The sequence below is a fragment of the Mauremys mutica genome, chromosome 1, assembly GCF_020497125.1.
Source record: "Mauremys mutica isolate MM-2020 ecotype Southern chromosome 1, ASM2049712v1, whole genome shotgun sequence".
Lineage (NCBI taxonomy): Eukaryota > Metazoa > Chordata > Testudines > Geoemydidae > Mauremys > Mauremys mutica.
The window spans coordinates 118,399,290-118,420,149 of record NC_059072.1 but is presented as its reverse complement, the minus strand read 5'-3'; the positions used below and the strand labels follow the sequence as shown (position 1 = coordinate 118,420,149).

General features: G+C 43.2%; 1 long non-coding RNA gene across 1 annotated transcript in view; it reads right to left on the bottom strand.

The window, feature by feature from the left end:
* Positions 1–1,386: 1,386 nt before the first annotated feature.
* The window catches only part of LOC123353088, a 124,774-nt gene continuing 105,300 nt past the window's right edge, over positions 1,387–20,860 (bottom strand). Inside the window, exon 3 of the long non-coding RNA XR_006574393.1 lies at positions 1,387–1,493. This is a non-coding gene — a long non-coding RNA (uncharacterized LOC123353088). The remainder of the gene's footprint in view (positions 1,494–20,860) is intronic.

The following is a 20,860-nucleotide window of genomic DNA, read 5'->3' as shown; positions in this document are numbered from 1 at the left end:
TACCCAACAATGAAAAGGATTATATCTAAATGAAAATGAAGGAGGGAAAAAAGGAGGGAAAATGAAGGAGGGAAAAAAGTTGGGCAGAAGGTACAGTAATCCAAACTGTAATCTGTCCAGGACTAGAAATGAATTCACAATTCATTCAACAAATGTAGCAGCTTTTTTTCTGTTCAATAATTGTCTATGAACAGACTAAAGTTTTATTAATGTGTTTTCCATTGGCAATGGTTTGCCAAATATTTTATATGAATAAATTTTGGCCAATGGATTACTCAGACTTGTGTCTGTTGTTATTGCTTCAATATTCACAATTTGATATTCAAGCTCTGGAGGGTGGTCACCTCGGTCACATATATTATATATCTGTTCTCTGCCAGAATGATCTACATAAATTGTAAAACATTACAAGATAGTTATAGGATCATTTCTATGCGAAGTTTTGCATAAATTCACAATAATGTACGGAGGGAAACGTTTGCTTCTCTTGAATGTGTGTTATGACACAGTAGTACAACCCACCCCCATCTGGGGATGTTTGCTTCAATTTAGAATAGCCTCACAGCTGCAGCAAGTAACACCAGCTAGGGACAGTCTCCTAGTTGCAGCTTCACCAGCCCTGGATTACCAGAGTACAATGTGCTCTAGCCAGGTCCCATAAGGGTATGTCTGCCCAGCAATTAAACACTTGCAGTTGGCTTGTGGGGCTGTAAAATTGTGGTAGAGACATTCAGGCTCTCCCACGATGGGGGAGGGTCTCAGAGCCCAGGTTCTAGCTCAAGCCCAAACATCTACACTGCAAGTTTACAGACCTGCAACCCAAGTCCCACAAGCCTGAGTCAGCTGACATGGGCCAGCCACTAGTGTTTAATTGCTGAGTAGATGTACTCTAAGTGTCCTTTATGCCAGGGGGATAGCAGTCAGGAGTGGGTGACTAAGGTGACAGTGCCTGCTTTGTGTCAAACAGGAACTGTCTTATTCAAGGGAAACCCCATCTGGCTATTAAGCCAGGTTTCATGCCTCTTTGCACCACCAGATCAACAGACTGAGGTCAAAAGCCTGTCCTGTTGTATATACATATTATAATAATGGTAAATCTATTATTGCAATCTGCAAAGCTGACTAAGGAATTCAGACTGGAGCAGGGTGAAGTTTTTCATACTAATAATTTTTAGGTCCAAAAATGCAGATTTGGGTTAACTGAAACTTGGCAACTAGTTTGAATAGAAAAAAAAATTAAAAATCCAAAAGGAATTTTTTTTTGTTTTTTCACTTTGTTAAGAAAAATTTTGGTTCAATCCAAAACAAATTTTTCCAAGCTTTTAACCAAAATAATCAGTTATTCATTTCAATGGCATTTGTGTGGTTAGAAAATTAGAACTTACCATTTGTTATTTGTACATGCCATGGTAATTGCTGCCATCTCTGCAAGAAGGACCCTCCAAGTGCAAGGTGCTGTACAATAGCAACATAATAATTCTATCTGAAAGGATCTGTGAATTAAGCAATGAGTTATGACATTTTAGAGAGGAACAATCAGGCTAGTACAGATAAAATAAGAACCAAATCAAACTTCATCCAAGAACTCAAATCAAGCCTGTAGCAGGGTGGATCCCTGCTCCGGGGTTTTAAGGGGTTAGAAAGTGGCCTGACAGGGCTGAGCTGATTAGGAAAATGGCTGCAGCTGGGGGCCATGCCCCAAACTGAGGAGCAGGGCCTTATAGAAGGCAGGGAAGCCAGGAGCCCAGACAGTCTCACTCTGGTGATAGAGAGAGATGGGCCTGGCTGCTTAGTAGATGAGACAAGGTACCTAGGGTGAAGCAGGGCCGGGGGCAGGCTAAGGAGCGGGGGAGCTCTGGTCTGGAAAGCCCCAGGCTGCGGCCTAGCAGAGGGCAGAAGGTACTGGGAGGTTGCAGAGGGCACCTTAAGGGTAGGACAAAGCAGCAGGTCCAAACCCTCCTTTGCCGATGATGAGTACTGGATACTGCAGTCCGCCCCAGCGAACGGGGGCTAAATAGGGACTGGGCAGTAGCCACTACTGAGGCGAAGTGGGGATAGTAGGGTGGGGGGTTCCCAAGGAAGGGGAAACCCAGACAGACTAGGAAAGGGGTTACTGCCAGGGGGCAGCACCCCAGAGAGAAGGGCACCGGGTCCAGGGAGGGACACGGGGGCCTACGAACAGGTGGATCACCGGCCTGCAGAGGGTGCTCCAGGGCTGGACTGAGCTAAATACGGAGAGCAACCAGCAGGAGGCGCCGCAGGGGTGAGTCCAACCTGTTTACAAAGCCACTTAGAAGATCAAAAGTTTACTTAACTTTTTTGTTCACTCTCACTTTCTGGAATTTTCCTACCCTCCCCTCCCACTAGCCATAGAGACAGCAGATGCCCTCTCAGAATTTCCCTCATCCTCTGTTAAGGCCTGACTGAAGACAGCGAGTTTTTCCAGTGACTTTAGTCCTTAAGAAACCTTGAGTGCTCCTGATAACAGAGTTTTGTAAACATACAACTCAGCCACCAACCTTCACAGCACAAACCCAACCCTAAGGTGATAACCCAGTGGAGGTGCATGGTCATAATTGTCTTTAGTGTGTGCAATGCCACAGGAACAAATAAGTAATGACCTTCAGCTACAGAGGAACAAAACACTCAGAACGCTGTATATCCCTCCACAAATATGTGCCAGTATTCCCTCATGTGCATTTCCAGCAGCTGTACAAGACATGATCCGCTTGAGAAAATGTTTCTTTGAAGATCGTGACATCAGGAATCAGACCAAGCTTCTTGTGTAACAGCCCATTATTATCCCTGCTCTCTTGTACTGGGCCAAAACCTGTCATATGGAGTAGAGTAGACACCTCATATGGTCATATGGAGTAGAGTAGACACCTCAAGGTTCTTGAATGATACCATCAACAGTGCCTTTGCAACATCCTTCAAATCAAGGGGGATGACCGATGCACCAACGTCAGTGTTTTGTCCCAAGCCAAAACCTGCAGCATTGAAGCTATGATAATCTGCCATCAATTCTGTTGGGCTGGTTATGTTCTTCGAATGCCAGGAAAATTGACTCCCAAAGCAGTTTATGGTCTCACAACTGAGCCATGGCCAACATTCAAGGGATGGGCAAAAAAAGTGTTTAAAAGACACCTTCAGAGCCAACATGAAGAAAAGCAATCTTGATATAAACTCATGGGAAACCCAAGTGCTCAACCAACCAAAATGGAAATAGACCTTTTGGCAAGGATCCCAGTATTCTGAAGGTTTGGTGCAAGCTCTTCAAACAGCTCCATGAAGGTCTGTTTTCTCATTCAGAAATTATGAAGCCACTGCTGGTCAGCCCGGGTTTCCAAAAAGATGTGATCCCACCACACCATGCTGGTTCTTCTGCATCCGAAGTGCCAATCCACCCAAGAGCCTAACATGACAATGCTGGCATTCACCATATCTACACCACGTGAGCTGAATGAATTGCCATTGATCCTCATGTTCAACCATCTTTGATGTATCAACAGTTCTGCCTAAATTCCATCCAACATCTGACCAATCACCTACTTCATTGCATTGCCATTTGTCCCACAGTAAGGAGCAGGAGTAGGAACAGAACCAGATCATCCCCTCAGTGCTCCATGTCTTTAACCCAGTTTCGCAGGGAATAAGAGAGGGAACAGTGATCAGAAACTGCCATCAGCAAATGCGGGAGGCTGGGGACGCAAAGCAGTTCCTAGAGTATCTCCCTGTCCGCACAGAACCCTGGAATACTGCCCCTGAAATAGTAGCACTAGTGTCACATAACCACAGTGGCAGCGTAGAAGCGGGTATACATGTGTACACAATGTTATACCCATTTCCAGCACAGCAGAATGTAGGCATCTGCGGCAGGGAGCACTTATGAGTATGTACATGGGCCAGCACTTGAGTATGTGCACAGCGTAGACAGACTCATAGAATTTAGGCTGTCATTTGTACGGGAATCAAAGAGGAGCAAATAATTAATTGATTGCAAATAATGAAGCGATTTGCAAACACCTAGAAAATAATAAGTTGGTAAGTAACAGCATGGATTTGTCAAGAATAAATAAAACAACCTAATAGCTTTCTTTGACAGGATAACAAGCCTTGAGGATGGGGGGGAAAAAGAGGTCTTGATGTTAGTAAGGCTTTTGATACTGTCTCACATGACCTTCTCATAAACAAATTAGGGAAATACAACCTAGATGGAGCTCCTATAAGGTAGGTGCATCACTGGTTGGAAAACCATTCCCAGAGAGTAGTTATCAGTGGTTCACAGTCGAGCTGGAAGGGCATATCAAGTGGGGTCCCACTGGCATCAGTTCTAGGTCCAGCTCTCTTCAATATCTTCATCCATTGTTTAGATAATGGCATAGAAAGTACACTTATAAAGTTTGTGAATGATACCAAGCTGGGAGGGGTTGCAAGTGCTTTGGAGGATAGGATTAAAATTCAAAATGAGATGGACAAACTGGAGAAATGGTCTGAAGTAAATATGATTAAATTCAATAAGGACAAATACAAAGTACTCCACTTAGGAAGGAACAATCCATTGCACACATACAAAATGGGAAATGACTGCCCAAGAAGGAGTACTGTGGAAAGGGATCTGGGGGGTCCCAGTCAATCACAAGCTAAATATGAGTCAACAGTGTAACACTGTTTCAAAAAAAGCAAACATTCTGGGATGTATTAGCAGGACTGTAATAGGCAAGACACAAGAAGTAATTCTTCTGCTCTACTCTGTGCTAATAGGCCTCAGCTGGAATATTGTGTCCAGTTCTGGGTGCCACATTTCAGGAAAGATGTGGGCAAATTGGTAAAAAAGTCAAGAGAAGAGCAATAAAAATTATTAAAGTTCTAGAAAACATGACCTAAGAGGGAAGAGACAACTGATAGGGGACATGATAACAGTTCTCAAGTACATAAAAGGTTGTTACAAGAAGGAGGGAGAAAAATTGTTCTCCTTAACCTCTCAGAATAGGGCAAGAAGAAATAAGAACATAAGAACATAAGAAAGGCCGTACTGGGTCAGACCAAAGGTCCATCTAGCCCAGTATCTGTCTACCGACAGTGGCCAATGCCAGGTGCCCCTGAGGGAGTGAACCTAACAGGCAATGATCAAGTGATCTCTCTCCTGCCATCCATCTCCATCCTCTGACGAACAGAGGCTAGGGACACCCTTCTTACCCATCCTGGCTAATAGCCATTTATGGACTTAGCCACCATGAATTTATCCAGTCCCCTTTTAAACATTGTTATAGTCCTAGCCTTCACAACCTCCTCAGGTAAGGAGTTCCACAAGTTGACTGTGCGCTGTGTGAAGAACTTCCTTTTATTTGTTTTAAACCTGCTGCCTATTAATTTCATTTGGTGACCCCTAGTTCTTGTATTATGGGAATAAGTAAATAACTTTTCCTTATCCACTTTCTCAACATCACTCATGATTTTATATACCTCTATCATGTCCCCCCTTAGTCTTCTCTTTTCCAAACTGAAGAGTCCTAGCCTCTTTAATCTTTCCTCATATGGGACCCTCTCTAAACCCCTAATCATTTTAGTTGCTCTTTTCTGAACCTTTTCTAGTGCTAGAATATCTTTTTTGAGGTCAGGAGACCACATCTGTACACAGTATTCGAGATGTGGGCGTACCATGGATTTATATAAGGGCAATAATATATTCTCAGTCTTATTCTCTATCCCCTTTTTAATGATTCCTAACATCCTGTTTGCTTTTTTGACCGCCTCTGCACACTGCGTGGACATCTTCAGAGAACTAGCCACGATAACTCCAAGATCTTTTTCCTGACTCGTTGTAGCTAAATTAGCCCCCATCATGTTGTATGTATAGTTGGGGTTATTTTTTCCAATGTGCATTACTTTACATTTATCCACATTAAATTTCATTTGCCATTTTGTTGCCCCATCACTTAGTTTTGTGAGATCTTTTTGAAGTTCTTCACAATCTGCTTTGGTCTTAACTATCTTGAGTAGTTTAGTATCATCTGCAAACTTTGCCACCTCACTGTTTACCCCTTTCTCCAGATCATTTATGAATAAATTGAATAGGATTGGTCCTAGGACTGACCCTTGGGGAACACCACTAGTTACCCCTCTCCATTCTGAGAATTTACCACTAATTCCTACCCTTTGTTCCCTGTCCTTTAACCAGTTCTCAATCCATGAAAGGACCTTTCCTTTTATCCCATGACAGCTTAATTTACGTAAGAGCCTTTGGTGAGGGACCTTGTCAAAGGCTTTCTGGAAATCTACGTACACTATGTCCACCGGACATAAATGGTCTTAAATTGCAGCAGGGGCGGTTTAGACATTCGGAAAAAACTTCCAAACTGTCAGAGTGGTTAAGCACTGAAATAAATTGCCTAGGGAGGTTGCAGAATCTCCATCATTGGAGATTTTTAAGAGTAGGTTAGACAAACACCTGTCAGGGATGGTTTAGATAATACTTAGTCCTGCCATGAATGCAGGGCACTGGAGTAGATGACCTCTCCAGGTCCCTTCTATGATTCTATGAAATGGAGTGTATAGCACTCACCATTCCTTTTAAAACCAAAATTCCTTTGATGTGCAGCAGAGCATCTGGCAATTATGGGAATTAAAAAGAAAAAGCAATTGAAAGCATTATTATTAAAGGTTTTAACTGTGCAGCTTCAGGCAACAAGTACAGCATGCTTTGGCCTGTTTTTTCTTTTTCTTTAAATGACCAGCCGGTGAACTATGGTGACAAAATAGGTTTGATTAAATATAATGTGTGTTAGTCTTTAATAAACAAAACTCAAAACAACAATATTGTTATGTTTTCCACACACATAGGGCAACCCATATACTTAGGGTTACCATATTTCAGGTTCCCAAAAAGAGGACACGGGGGCGGGGGGAGATGGGAAAGGGAGGGAAGCTGGATGGGCTGCTCACTGCGGTAGAGGGCAGAGTCGCTCCCTGTTATGATGGCAGGGCATCTAGTGCCAACCCAAGACCCAGCACCAGCTGTCAGTCAGCCTCCCTGCAGGACCTCCTCCCAGAGCTGGGAATCAGGGCTGCAGGGGAATGCACCAATCAGCTACAGATGCAGGGGAGGAACCAAATCAGGAAGTGGACTAATCAGTGCTCTTTCTGAGCTGCAATGTCTGCTCTGCAAAACCCACAGACTGACTTTTATTTCAAAAATCCACCCAGATGTTGAGCAGACTTCCAAAAAAGAGGTCATGTCCAGGAAAACCTGGACATATGGTAATCCTACATATACTTTCAGTCTAAGTAACTTATTCCTCAGTAAAGGAAAACAACGAACAAAAGTATGCTCTCCCTCATGGAGAGGTTAGTATGCCTCTGTGTAACAGGCTTCCCCCAAATAAAAAAATAAAATGACAGCTGTCTCCAGCAGAAACCCAGATATAAGGCGTTGCAGTAAAACAAACATAACAGTCACAAAGGAATTATTTCACTCCTATCTCTGCAAGAGCATCCTTGAATCTCTTCACTGGGTGGGGGGGTTTTTGTTTCTGCTTTCTTAAATACAAATTAGTACTCTCTGATATATTCCCTTATGGAATTAAATGTTGGTCATCTACATTGATGTGTACTGGCAATAAATCCATCATCCATACAATGAATAATATCAGACTGTATTTTTTCACCTACCAAGAACCTATGGGCCTCATCTCAAAAATTCTTCTTTCAGATGAACCATTGCATCTTGTACTTTTCTCTTTGTGGTCCTGGAAAATCTTATTCACTGAATCCAAATCCCTAAAAGAGGATTAAATACTTGTACATCCCTACTCTTTGAAAGAGCTACCACATTATGTACAAAGCTTATTAATTCGAAAAACCCTACGGGTCAACACTTTTTAAAAGCTGCCTGCCAAGGGACTGGAATAACTACAAAGATTGATACCTGTTTTATAACCTTCTGAAAGAGTTTTTGGGAGAGCGTTAAAGGTGAAAATAAAATTGAATGTTAAAAAGCCTACTTGTGAATAAACTTACATTTTGTGAAGAATTTTCTAAAAAGCCAGGAGCTTCACTTTGTCATGAAAAGGAAGTTTGCAGGATTGATAGACCAAATATTTTCCTACCATAAATATCACATATTAGACAATTTGCTGTTGCTTAATGTAGTGGGAATATATGGTGGCAGAAATCCCCTTCAAGATTCCAACTGGCTAATTAGACACGAGTTCCTTTTCCTGAAACCTGGTTGGCCATCATTAATCAAGCTGCTCAAATAGCCTGCTTTTTAAAATTAAGTTAAACTAACGTGTGTAATTTCCTGGTATGTCCCCAGGCCCTTTCGGACAAAATAGTGAGAGTTTTGGGGGGTTTTCCAGTTGTCTATGCTTTCTGTGGAACCAAAGCTTCTCAGAAGGATACTGCTAATAGAATCCCTGCAGTTACACACAATGTGTACTATCCTGCAGATACTGACAACTGTGCAGGGTTTTTTGGTAGTCTATACATAGGGGTGTTATTTTCTGATGTTTTCCTCTCTACCCTGCACGGTGTACAGTAATACAAGCATGTCAACCTGGTTTTAGTAGTTTATTATTAGGGCTGCTTTCTGTATTGTGTGTATGATATTACTGCTGTAACTCTGGGATGTACTAAGATGTAACGTTCTAGTACTATGTAGCATAGTACGATAAATAGTATTGGCACATTGTTTCTAAACACAACAGGCCAAATTCATACCTAATGTTAGTTTGTGGGCTTACATTGCAGTTCAATTTCATCCACTGTTTTTATATTCTTCAACAAATCGCTTGTGAGAAAGTTGGTAAGTTTTGTTCACAGGACATTTTTCCTTCCTGTTTTCACTTTCTTCTGAGTTTGCCCCCTTTTTGAGATTCGCTTTGAGATATTTTCCCCAAAAATTCCAAGTGAAACTCATCCAAAACCATTAACAATTTTTGGCTGGTCCAAGACCACATATCAACCTAAGGTTGCATAAAAACTGACCGTGTGTTTCGCTCGAAGATATGGGAGCCTCAGTAAACTTTTTGAGAAATCTTGGCCTAAGATATTCAAAAAATTGCTCATGATTTTGGGTGTCTATCTTTGTTTGCTCCACTTGAGCCCCCTTAAAAATGGCTGACTTTATTGCAGAGGGTACACAGCAGTTTAAGATCAGGACCCTTTTAAGGTGTTCTAGGTGAAACCTCCAACTATTCAGACACTCCAAAAATCACTCACTTTTTAAAATCTTGGGCTGGGTTTGTCATGAAATTCTGCTACAGACTCCCTGTGTGTCCTTGTACTGGTCAGTCTCTCATCTGTAAAATACGGCTAGTAGTACTTCCCTGTGTCACATGGATAGCGTGAGATGCTCAGAACGTGTGGTAATGGGAGTCTTATAAGTACCACAGATAAAGAACATGGATCTTTTTTCAAGACCCTTAAGGATCGGACCTGCTATGATTCAGTATTTTACATCAACGACGGTGCACCATGGAGTGTATGTAGAGCAGCAGGGTATATGTAAAGGGGATCATGTGAACAGCATTTCCTGGGATTTTCGGAAATCATTTGACAAACTTCCACATAATATATTGTTACAGATGCAGCAAGTGCCTTGAAAAAGTGGTGGATAGGAGGAAATTACATCTCAATCAACTGAAAATTGGCTACATAACAGGAAACAAAGGCGTAACCAAAAGGCAGGCACATACTGGCTGAAAAGAAGTTACATGAGGCGGTGCACGATGGTAGTTATGCTGGAGCTGCCATTTCAGAAATTACAACTGACCTATCAGAAAAATTTAAGTTTGGCGAAAAGATTGGTCTGCACTTGTTTTGTTGTTTTAGCACTGTGAAGATTCTACCATTAATACAATAATACAAAAAACTTATACCCCAGGGAGAAGAGAAACCTAGAAAGCAGTGATGCTGAAAGAGACCTAGGCAGTGATACAAGGTTGGAAATTAACATGCCTTTACAATATGATACAGCCAATGTAAGCATCACATTACAAAAGCGGGAGGTAAGAGTCTTGGGGCGGGATTTCCAAAAGTGCTTAAGTGATTTAGGAGCCCAAGGCCCATTTACTAAAATACTTGCAAGATTGGCACCCTACTAGCATTCACATAGGGCCTGATCCAAAGTCCACTGAAGTCATCAGAATTCTCTTCACTGACTTCAGAGGGCTCTGGATCATGCTCTTATTGATTTTAAAATAATTACAATGATGATGTCAGCCTTTTGCAGTGCTAGGAATCTATAATTGTAATGCTTTAGTTTGCTGCTATGGATATATTGTGTAGCAGAAATTATTCCCAAAGAGTTATGGAAGAACTGCCAAAGAAAACTGCACCACAGCTTACATCACAGATTTCTCCAAGAACTAGTTACTACATGTTCCATTAAACAGAACTTGTCAGGTTATCTGTGGCAGCTCCTTCTGGTCAGGGGCGACTCCAGGCCCCAGCACCCAAGCACATGCTTAGGGCGGCATGCCGCGGGGCGGGCGCTCTGCCGGTCGCCGGGAGGGCAGCAGGCAGGGTGCCTTCGGTGGCATGACTGCGGAGGGTCCTCTGGTCCCGCGGCTCCGGTGGACCAGCGAGCGGCAGAGGGCCCCCTGCGGCATGACGCCGTGCTTGGGGCGGCGAAATGTCTAGAGCCGCCCCTGCTTCTGGTGATGCTATGTTTTTACTGAAATAATAAATCATAGTAAACTTTTCTATTCCAGTTCTTTATAAAACATTTCCAAAACACAAATTTTAGTCCTAAACAAAGTAGACCATGTCCTTTTAAAATCCTTCCACACCCACACACCTTGACTTTATTCTGCCACATCGCTTGGCATTATAGTGAAATAATTATCATTTCACCCAGCACAAGAGCTGAAGTTACGTTTAAATCTCAGGCCGAAGTAGACAACCCATCCACAAACTTTGGCACTTCTGAAAGTAGGTGGGGTTTTTATTATTATGCAGCTGCCAACCTTGTCAAAGTCCCTTTACCACATTTACAGAGTATATTTACACAAGAATTTTGGGAAATATCCAAGAAAGGGCCTGACCCGAAGCCAATGGGAGTCTGTCCACTGATTAGGCTATGCATGCTGCAATCATCATCATAGCAGCTAAGAATCTAAAAACCTATTAGAATTTTCCAAATGATTTTTCCCCCCATAAGAAAATGACAATTATTTGAAATCTAATGGTTTGTTTTGACAAAATTTTGTTTAGAAAAAGTGCTTCAACATGGAATGATTCAATTTTTTATTTCAATATTATAATATATTTCAAAATAAAAAGTATTTCATTTTATGTTTATATTATAATATATATACAAATAAGTTATATTTCTTATTTTATATATATATATTACTTTTTATATAAACTATAAAACCAATTGCCCAACCACCTTATCAATAATAGCAATTTCCAATTTATAAAGTAAAAAAAAAAATTCCCAATACTCCCTTGTACAAATTAGGCAGAAATTCTATGATAGTAGCCAATTTCCACAGTGGGTCTCCAAGAAACCCAGATAACCAGGGACGTATTACATTTTTTCAGACAACTGAAAGTTAATCCATTGTCAAATTCCAAGAAAAGATTTTACTTTAGTTCATTCCTAAAGTGAAGGCTTAAATCTCTCATTTTATTCAGAACCACTGCTGATACAGAGAAACTTGCACCAAAATCCCAGAATCAAATAATCCTGAATTTGCAGGGTATCCAGAATCTGAACCAAGATCTTGATCAAAATTTTGCAAATTGCCCCTGTACAATGGGGAGAATCTTAACTCTAGATCCTAACAGTGGATTCTAATACCCACAACATTGTAGCTTCTGACATCCATAATCCAGGGCCCCAGGCAGCAGAAAGCCCATTTGAGGATGGGCCTTTCAGAAAGCTTCCATATCACCTCCCTGCCAGGGATTCACAGCCATCCAGTTCTACCCCAGAATAGAGGAATGCTGGCTAGGGCTCCTGGAGAGGGGAAATCTGATGCAATTCATCCCCTGAACAATCTTTGACCACATTTAATGCTACCTTCCCTGGAATAAATCCATGAGGGAGGGTGAGAGGTGCAAATAATATCAGTCCAACTTTTCTCACTCAGAAATGTTCAATTTGGCTCGTCACCCATGCAAGATAAAAGCGCTGTACAGAATTTCATTTTATTTTTTTCTAACATATTGTGCTCATGTAAAGCAATTTACATTTTAGTTTTTATTTGGGATCAGGCCAGTTTGTAAATGAGAATCAAACACGTCTGTTTCCTTTTTTGTTGTTAAGAGTTTTCATGTACCTTCAAGTTGTCCTTTTGTTCTGCTACAGTAAAGTCCCAAAACAGTTGCCAGCTCAAATGTGTTGCATCTTTCTGCTATCAGCATAACAGCTGCTGCTTGCCTCTTCATATTCCTTTACTGTCAGCAAACTAACATCTTCCCATTTTGACCAGGCCCTAATAGAGTTTTGAATTTTGCCCCTTCACAGTCTTCTTGACCTTTCTTCAACCAAAAACCCCAGATTACAACAACTCTGAACTTTGGTGAACTTCAGAGCTGGATTCAAACTTTCCATCTGGGTCTTCTGCCTAATAAGCTGAATCAAAATCTTGGGTCTACATGAAACTGGAAGTCCCTGGAACATTGAATCCAGTCCTCTACTATCACAGGTGATCCCTTCATATAATCCCAATCATAAATTTATGAAGCTGTGTTTTAAAACTAGTAACCAAACAAATACACACAACTGTTCTTTGGGGAAGTTTAGACCCTGACTCGCATCTGAATTTTGTAGAATGGGCCCTTCACTATTCCAAGAGTAGGAGGTTTTGATGCAACAATAATAGTTCATTATAGTCCTGATTTCACAAGATCCTTAAGCACGTGCCTAACTTTAAGGAGGTGACTTGTGACCCTGACAGAGTTCATAATGTTGTTTTGAAGCCATTGTTTTTGTGACATCCTATTTAACATCACAAGAGCCTCAGAAGTCTTACAAACAAGAAAGATTCTACAACCCCTTGAGCGAGTGGAAGTTCTGTACAAGCCACATTTTAGTTTCTGGGAGGCCTGAGGAGTAACATAACATAAGGTTAAAACAAGTTCTGAAGACAATTACATAACCTGGAGTAAAACTAAACAGAGAAAAATATAGGCTATGACTAACTCAGCTAGATGCTCTTGGCACGTGCGTTTGATGAGGACATCTTGTGGACAGACTTGGAAAAAAGAGTCAAAGACCTGGCCAAAATACCTCCACCAAAAAGCACATCAGAACTGATGATTCTTCAGGACATTGCAATTCTGGAACAAAATCATACTTAATTTGCCTCTGGGGTGAGGTTGTTTGCTGAACTTGTAAGAGGCACAGCACAGAACTCTCAGACCAGAGGCAAGGGGGACTGAGGTGGCTTTAATCTACCTTTGTGCCCTTCCAGTTCTCAGCTGTTCGCTCCTGGTCTGGGCTATCTAAATCACACAGCCTCCCTGGGCTTCCCTATGTGCTGTAGCACTGTGTGGAGTCACTGCAGTGCTGCGGTCCCACTCCTGATGTACTCCTCCCATCACCAGCCCTGTCCCCTCTGCCAGGGGTTTTCAAGGGTTGCCTTTTGCCATTGCAGCTGTCTTCTACTGTTCCTGTACCAGGGAAATCCTCCCTTGCCAGAATCAGGGGCTTTTAGAGCTCTTTTATGCTGCTCCAACTCATTTACCCAGTACAGTAGCTGCTCACTTAAAGTCATCTCGGTTAACGTTGTTTCGTTGCTGATCAATTAGGGAACATGCTCGCATAAAGTTGTGCAATGCTCCCTTCTAATGTCCTTTGGCAGCTGCCTGCTTTGTTCACTGCTTGCAGGAAGAGCAGCCTGTTGCAGCTAGCTGGTGGGGGCTTGGAACCAGGGTGGACTGGCAGCCCCCTATCAGCTCCCCACTCCCCTAAGTTCCCTGTGCTGCAACCGCCCAGCAGGCTAGCAATCGGCAGTTCAGCTGTCCTTCCCCCCACTGCCATGTGCTGCTCCTGCCCTCTGCCTTGGAGCTGCTCCCAGAGATTCCTACTTGCTGTGCAGAGAGGGAGAGGGGAGGCTGTCAGGGTGTCCCCCTCCCCCCTGCTCCTATATCCTGCTTACCCCTTCTCCATATAGAGCAGGATCTCACGCTTGGGCTTTAGTAACTGGTTCAATGAGTGGATGTGGGATAAAGCACAGGAGGATCTAAAGCATCTATTGATCATGGCCATTGAAGCAAATCGGAGTCTTTCAGTTGACCTCCGTGGACTTTAGATCACTCCCCCTATTCCTGCTATTGACATACTCTGTTTCAAAATCTTACAGCCAATTCAGCAGATGCTAGAAGCTGTGGGCATGATGGGGTGCTAATCCTGCTACAAGGTGATGATTAGAAGCCCATAGCACATTGTTCCCCATAGCTTTAGGATTCTGAGACCACCTTAGAGAGAGAGAGAGAATGTTTGGAGAAGTGTGGGGGTGTGTGTAGACGAGTGGACCCAGCCCTGCCGCACCGCCTGCTGGTCTCTCAGGGAATTAGCTTGTTCCAGCTCCGGAGCACCCTCTGCAGGCCAGTGATCTGCCTGTCCTCTGGACCCCGTGTCCCTCCCGCACCCAGTGCCCTTGTACCTGGGGTGCTGCCCCCTAGCAGTAATCCCCTCAGTCTTAGCGTCTCCCCTCCCTGGGGAACCCCCACCCACTATCCCCACCTTGCCTCAGTATCAGGCTACTGCCAGTCATCGTCTAGCCCCCACGCCCTAGGGCAGACTGCAGTATCAGCCTACTCATCACTGGCAAGGTTGGGTTTGGACCTGCTGCCTTGGCCTACCCCAGGCTGCCCTCTGCAACCCCCAGTACCTGTTGGCCTTCTGCTAGGCCACAGCCTGGGGCTTTCCAGGCTGGAGCTCCCCAGCTCCTCTGCCTTTCCCCAGCCCTGCTCCACTCAGGTACCCTGTCTCCAGCTCCCTGCAGCCAGGCCCTTCTCCCTCTACAAACAGGAAGAGACTGATCCTTCTGGCTTCCCTGGCCTTCTTATAAGGCCCTGTTGCTCAGTTTGGGGCGTGGCCCCAGCTGCAGCCACTTCCCCCAATCAGCCAGGGTTTTACCCCAGCCCTCTGCAGGGCTTTTCCAATCCCTTTCAGGCTGGAGCGGGTGGTCACCCCACTACAGTGTGCAGGAGTTTCATAATTTCATAATTGCAGAGTTTTGATAATTTCTAGCTAGTTAGAGACCATAAGACACTCGTACTATTAACAAACAGTAAAAAAAAAAATCACGGTACTCTTGCAATTTCTGAATGACTTTACCTAGCAGTATATAGTCCCGTTAATGCTCGCACTAAAAGATATTTTATATTCCAGTGCCTCTGGGCCTGCAACATAAAACAGTCACCCTCTAACAATTCTATGCAATACCATTGGCTTCCAGGAAAACGTGGATGCTCTGCAACCACTTTCCCCAGTTCTCTGCCAGGGTTCAGCTGGCTTCATTTGCTCCATTTTGGCTAAGGATTCTGACACTGCAGTAACATACACAGACACTGGTAAAAGACTGATCTTTATTTCCTGGCACCACTCACTTAACATGGATCAGAGTCACAAAATATTAATACCTCTTACATATGACATGGGTCAGGATTAACTGACTCCAGTTACAGGGTGTCACAGGGCTCACAGACTGGCCCTGAAAAGGACTATAAAAAGCCCATTGTTACCTCTTGTGATTTTAATCACAGGTCTTGCAATATTCAATGATTTTCTTAAAAGCCCAAGCTACTAGAATCAAGAGACTATATGAGAATCTCATCTTTCATTTAAAAGAAACATTTCTAGTCCTCATAGTTGTGGAGAAAAGCTTGAATGTGTGACCCAAGAGCACTCGAAAGATTCAGAAACCAGAAAGCAAAGAAAACCACCATTATATATATATATATACAGGGCCGGCTCTAGACCCCAGCGCGCCAAGCGCGCGCGTGGGGCGGCATTTTAACTGGAGGGCAGCAGGCGGGTCCAGCGGAGCTTCCACAGTCATGCCTGCGGGAGGTCCAACGGAGCCGCGGGACGACCGGACCTCCCGCAGCCATGACTGCGGCGGGTGCGCTGGTCCCGCGGCTCATGTGGACCTCCCGCAGGCATGCCTGCAGAAGCTCCACCATAGGCGCGGGACCAGCGGCATGTCTGCGGGAGGTCCCACGGAGGCGCGGGACCGGCACCCGGCAGCGCGAGTGGCGCAGTGCGCCACCCTGCTTGGGGCGGCGGAATTCGTAGAGCCACCCCTGTGTGTGTATATATACATATATATACATACATATATACACACACATCCAGTCATGAGTCAGGCCTCCAAAATCATGAGATTTTATTTATTTATATACACACACATATATATATATATATATATATATATATACACACACACACACACACATATATACACACACACATAAAATCTCATGATTTTGGAGGCCTGACTCATGACTGGATGTGGATAACCTGTCATTTTAGGGGGGGAAAAAAACCATACTGACCTGCAGTCTTACCCAAAAGTCTGCATTTTGAAATTTTTAGTCACCAGAACTAAACACTTAGAATCTACTGATTTAAAAATGAGTGCAGAAATGTAGACGTTTATAGGGTACCGAAAGTGGAGGGACCTAGAGACTCAGGCTTTGTGAGCCTCACGAGAACATACACTGGAAATTGATTTTCCACATTATCTTCCTTTACAAAGATAGTGGCTCTTAGCGTCGTAGATTACTGTTTGCTCACAGCTTGCTCAGATAGGCTCTGTCTTTTCTTATACTCAAACACTCTAGCTGGCAAAGCCAAGTAAAAAACACATACTATTTGGGCAAGCTATCAGTGATATTACTCTATATCCAGTTGTATCTCCCTCTCTTTTGGCCTATCTGTATCAGCCACATTTCATAACAACTCAGTCAGTCTATACGTCCTTAAAGCTGAGTGGAAAAAACTACTTGTGGGAATCTGGAGATAATCAGAGCCTGGAAAGGATTTCCGATAAGGATGAAAAATCCAATATGGCTAAACTCAAGCAAGTTTGAACTAGGTGCATATGCCTCACACTTGGGTGGTTTGGATATTAAAGAAAATGTCAACTCATATTTGATGTAGCTTCCCATCTTAATTTTATACCACCGCTCATCATTGTAGTATCCGAGTGCCTCAGCTGTACCAGTTGCAACTGATGTACCAGTTTTGAAAAATACTTATTGTACTAACTTTCCACACAATAATGTTATTGTACATATATGTATTCAAACAAGATACAGGCTGACCATGTGTATTGTTCTTCACGCTTATTAATAAGTTAAGGACTGGCTCTGAATACGGGCGTCTCACACTGCTTCTAAAGATACCACAATGTAAATTGCTTTAGGGAAATAGCAAAAGCACCTCCTTCATCTGCAAACCATCAGTAGGGATGCAGCTGAGGAAAAAGGGGAGTGGCATGTTAAAGGGACATTCATTGGACTTGCACACCGTGGGAAACTGAAGCAAAGGACTACTGCCCAAGATACTTTGGGGTGGGTGTTTTACATAGTTCTGAATCACTGTTTTCCCAAATTAATGCTGGGTTTCTTTTTTCTCTTAATAAAAATTCTCTTTTTTCATACCCACAGTCAGTGTTTGCGAGTGGGCAAGAATTGCCTATTAGAGGCACCCCGGGGTGTTTTTTAGTTTTCCCAGACTTCTGGATGGGGCTTGGGTCAGTTCTGTTTTGTAGCGCTAAGAACCCACCCTGGGTATTGAGCCTGACCCTTGGTGCTGCTGACATCACCCGGCACAATGGTTACATACTGCACTTATCACCAAGAACTTATAGTTGCTATTCTCCTTCAAGTCTCCTGCAGCTCATTCCCTCAAGCAATTCTCTCCTGTGCCTTGTGTTTCACCTGCCCTTCCAGATTCTTTCCATCTTCTCTAAGGCAGCTCTCACCTGCCCCTTTCCTGACTGATTCCTCTTTTCTCTGTGCTACAGAGACTATACCAACATAGCTATGACACCCTAGCTATGCCAGCATGACCCTGTATTGTAGACACAGGGCTGGTTTCCACTTAAAATGCTACAGCAGCACAGCTGCGCCTCTTCCATAGAGCTTTAGCATAGACACTACCAATACCAACAGGAGGGATACTCCCATCTGTTTAGGTAATCCAGCTCCCCAAAAGGCAGTAGTTAGGTAGATGGAAGAATTCTTCTGTTGACCTATCACTGTCTATATGGGGACTTAGGTCAGCTTAACTACGCTACTCAGGATTTTTCATACTTCAAGCGACAGTTATACAGACCTAATTTTCTATATAGACCAGGCTGCAGTCTATGCTGATGGAGGGGGGTTTTCTGTCAGTGTAGGAAAACCACATTCTCGAACGGTGGCAGCTATGTTGAGAGAAGCATTCTTACACTGACTTAGCTGCATCTACACTGGCAATTAGGTCCACATAATCACTTTGGGTCAGGGGAGTAGATTTTTCAAACCCCTGACTGACACAGCTATATTGACACAACTTTAAAGTTTAGACCAGGCTTCAGAATTTCCCCCTTCTTAGGTCCAGATGCCTTCATTTAACCCCAAATAGGAAGCAGCTGATGAGTCACAGGTACACTGGCCCTGCTTCCTCTTAAAGGGACCCGTCACCCTGTGATAGTGAAGCACTATGAAACTTCTGAAGTCCATTCTTTGAACATTGGAACTTTTAAGATTTCTATTACTGTGTGATACCTAACCTGAACAGTCTTGAAACAGTTATTTGTTGTTACTGATTAATTTTTTTATATCATGCCAGGTGTCTCAGTTCCTGAGGTAACTTCCACCGAGTCATTTGTGGCCTCCATAAGGGAACCTCATTTAGGTTTCAGGCCTCTGGAGGTCACCTTTTTTGGGACAGGATCCTGTGATCCACTCCCTCCAGACTGTGGATTTAGGTTGCAGTCTCCTGCAGTTCACTGTGATCACCTCAGCAGATCTAACTGCAGTTCACTACAGTCCTGTTCTCTCAAGGGCAGTGACTGGATGAACCAGTGACCAGCCTGCTTTCAAAGAGCAATATACTATTTATTCAGAACAAAAGCATTACAGAGAAAAAACAAAACAATAAACAGTTTATATGCATGTCTAGCTTACCAGGTGTTACCCATCTTCCGCACAGAGACCCTGGCAGGGGTCAAAGTACTTCAGGCCTCCCTCAGGGCCACTCTCTCTGGGTACAATCTCTTGTCAGTTCTTGGCTTGAGTGAGTGTCTCTTCTTGCCCATGCATCAAGTTGGTCACTTTATGCAGTTTTCAGTTCTTTACTTGCTAGTCTTCTCCAACCAGGTCAAACCATCTATGTAATTTCCTCTCGGGGGTAATGCTTCTCCAGACTTGATACCCACATAGGGATTTGCATTAATTACCTCCTAGGGATTTTAATTCTTGCAGGAAACTATGCAATTCCCCCATGGACCCAGAATACAGCATTTGACCCATAAAGATACATATAATATTCATAAAGTTGATAGAGCTGTGTTTGAATATTCCATGTGTTCAATAGCCTCTATCTCATCAACTACCAAAAACCAACCACTCAAACAAGCCCCACTTGGGACTCACTGTGCACATCTGAAGTATCAAGTTACCATAAGACACACCAGCTTCTGATCCAACTCCCATTGAAATCCATGGAAAGACTCCTATTGACTTCACTGGGGGAATCTTCAGTCTCTACCCATTTCCACCTCACTCCATCATCTAGGGCTTTCAGTCTTGAACATGGGAATATTTAATGGGGAGGGGGTGGAAATCCAGCTTCTCCTTGTACATCTCCAAAGCAGATTGTTGCTCTTCTGGGCCAGTTTTAATGGTCTCTCAGAATGGGACTGGAGGGCTCAGTAATGCTATCAGCAGCATATCTATCAGACCTAAAGAGAAAAGTCTGCCACACGTGAGCCTAAACAGACGAACAGATGGATAAAGCAGTGAAAACTCACTGTGCTTCATTCATCAGAGTCTCGGTCTCTGAATATGTGAATTTTAGTAGCAGTGGAAGTAAACTATCATCTGTCCTTTTGTTGCATGTGTGCTAGAAGTGCCAGCAGCCTTGTCCCTCTAACTCATGCCATCTGAACAGCAGCAAAGTAGGATACATGCATAGCTCTCTTGGTGAGGGTGGCTAACATGCTCACTGCTGCTCTATATCCATAAGGAGGAATAGTTTGCTGGTTTGAGGGTGGGGTTAGATCCTCAGTGCCCAGTCCATATATGCCATCATGTACAGTACACATGAGAAGGGTTTGATCCCTTTGGTGTACAGGTAAGTTGCACTCCAGGGAGGATTATGCTGCTCTGTGTTAGGAGGAATGGCTTTGTGAGAATAGTCATGTCCAGGATTTTGTCCCACGTGTTTAAGGCAGTATATTCAGTGCAAAAAACAAATACACACTACACAAAAACATGGGTGTGTGTCATGTGTATATAGTATGTGGACAGATGGATGGAATACATTTTCATCGTACATTATATCACTGGGGCATTCGCTGTAAGGCATATGGTAAAACTGTGTACCTTTAGTCCTCTCAGAGGTCTAATTATTATAAGATATTTGCATCAAGCTTTTGATGTGCTTTTTTGATACTCGGTAGATCTGAGCAGAAAGGTTGTCTGGAAGAATCCAGGAGTAACATTAGGGTGTGCTAACTATTTGTTGCTCATTTTAAAATAACCCTATAGGGTCAAATCTCAAGAAGTGTTCCAATTGACTACAATGAAAATTCCAGATGCTCAGGATTCTACAGGAACTTTACACAATTTTTATAGGAGTTTCTTTACTCCTTTGTAGGATTTCTTTAATATAAAAATATGCATA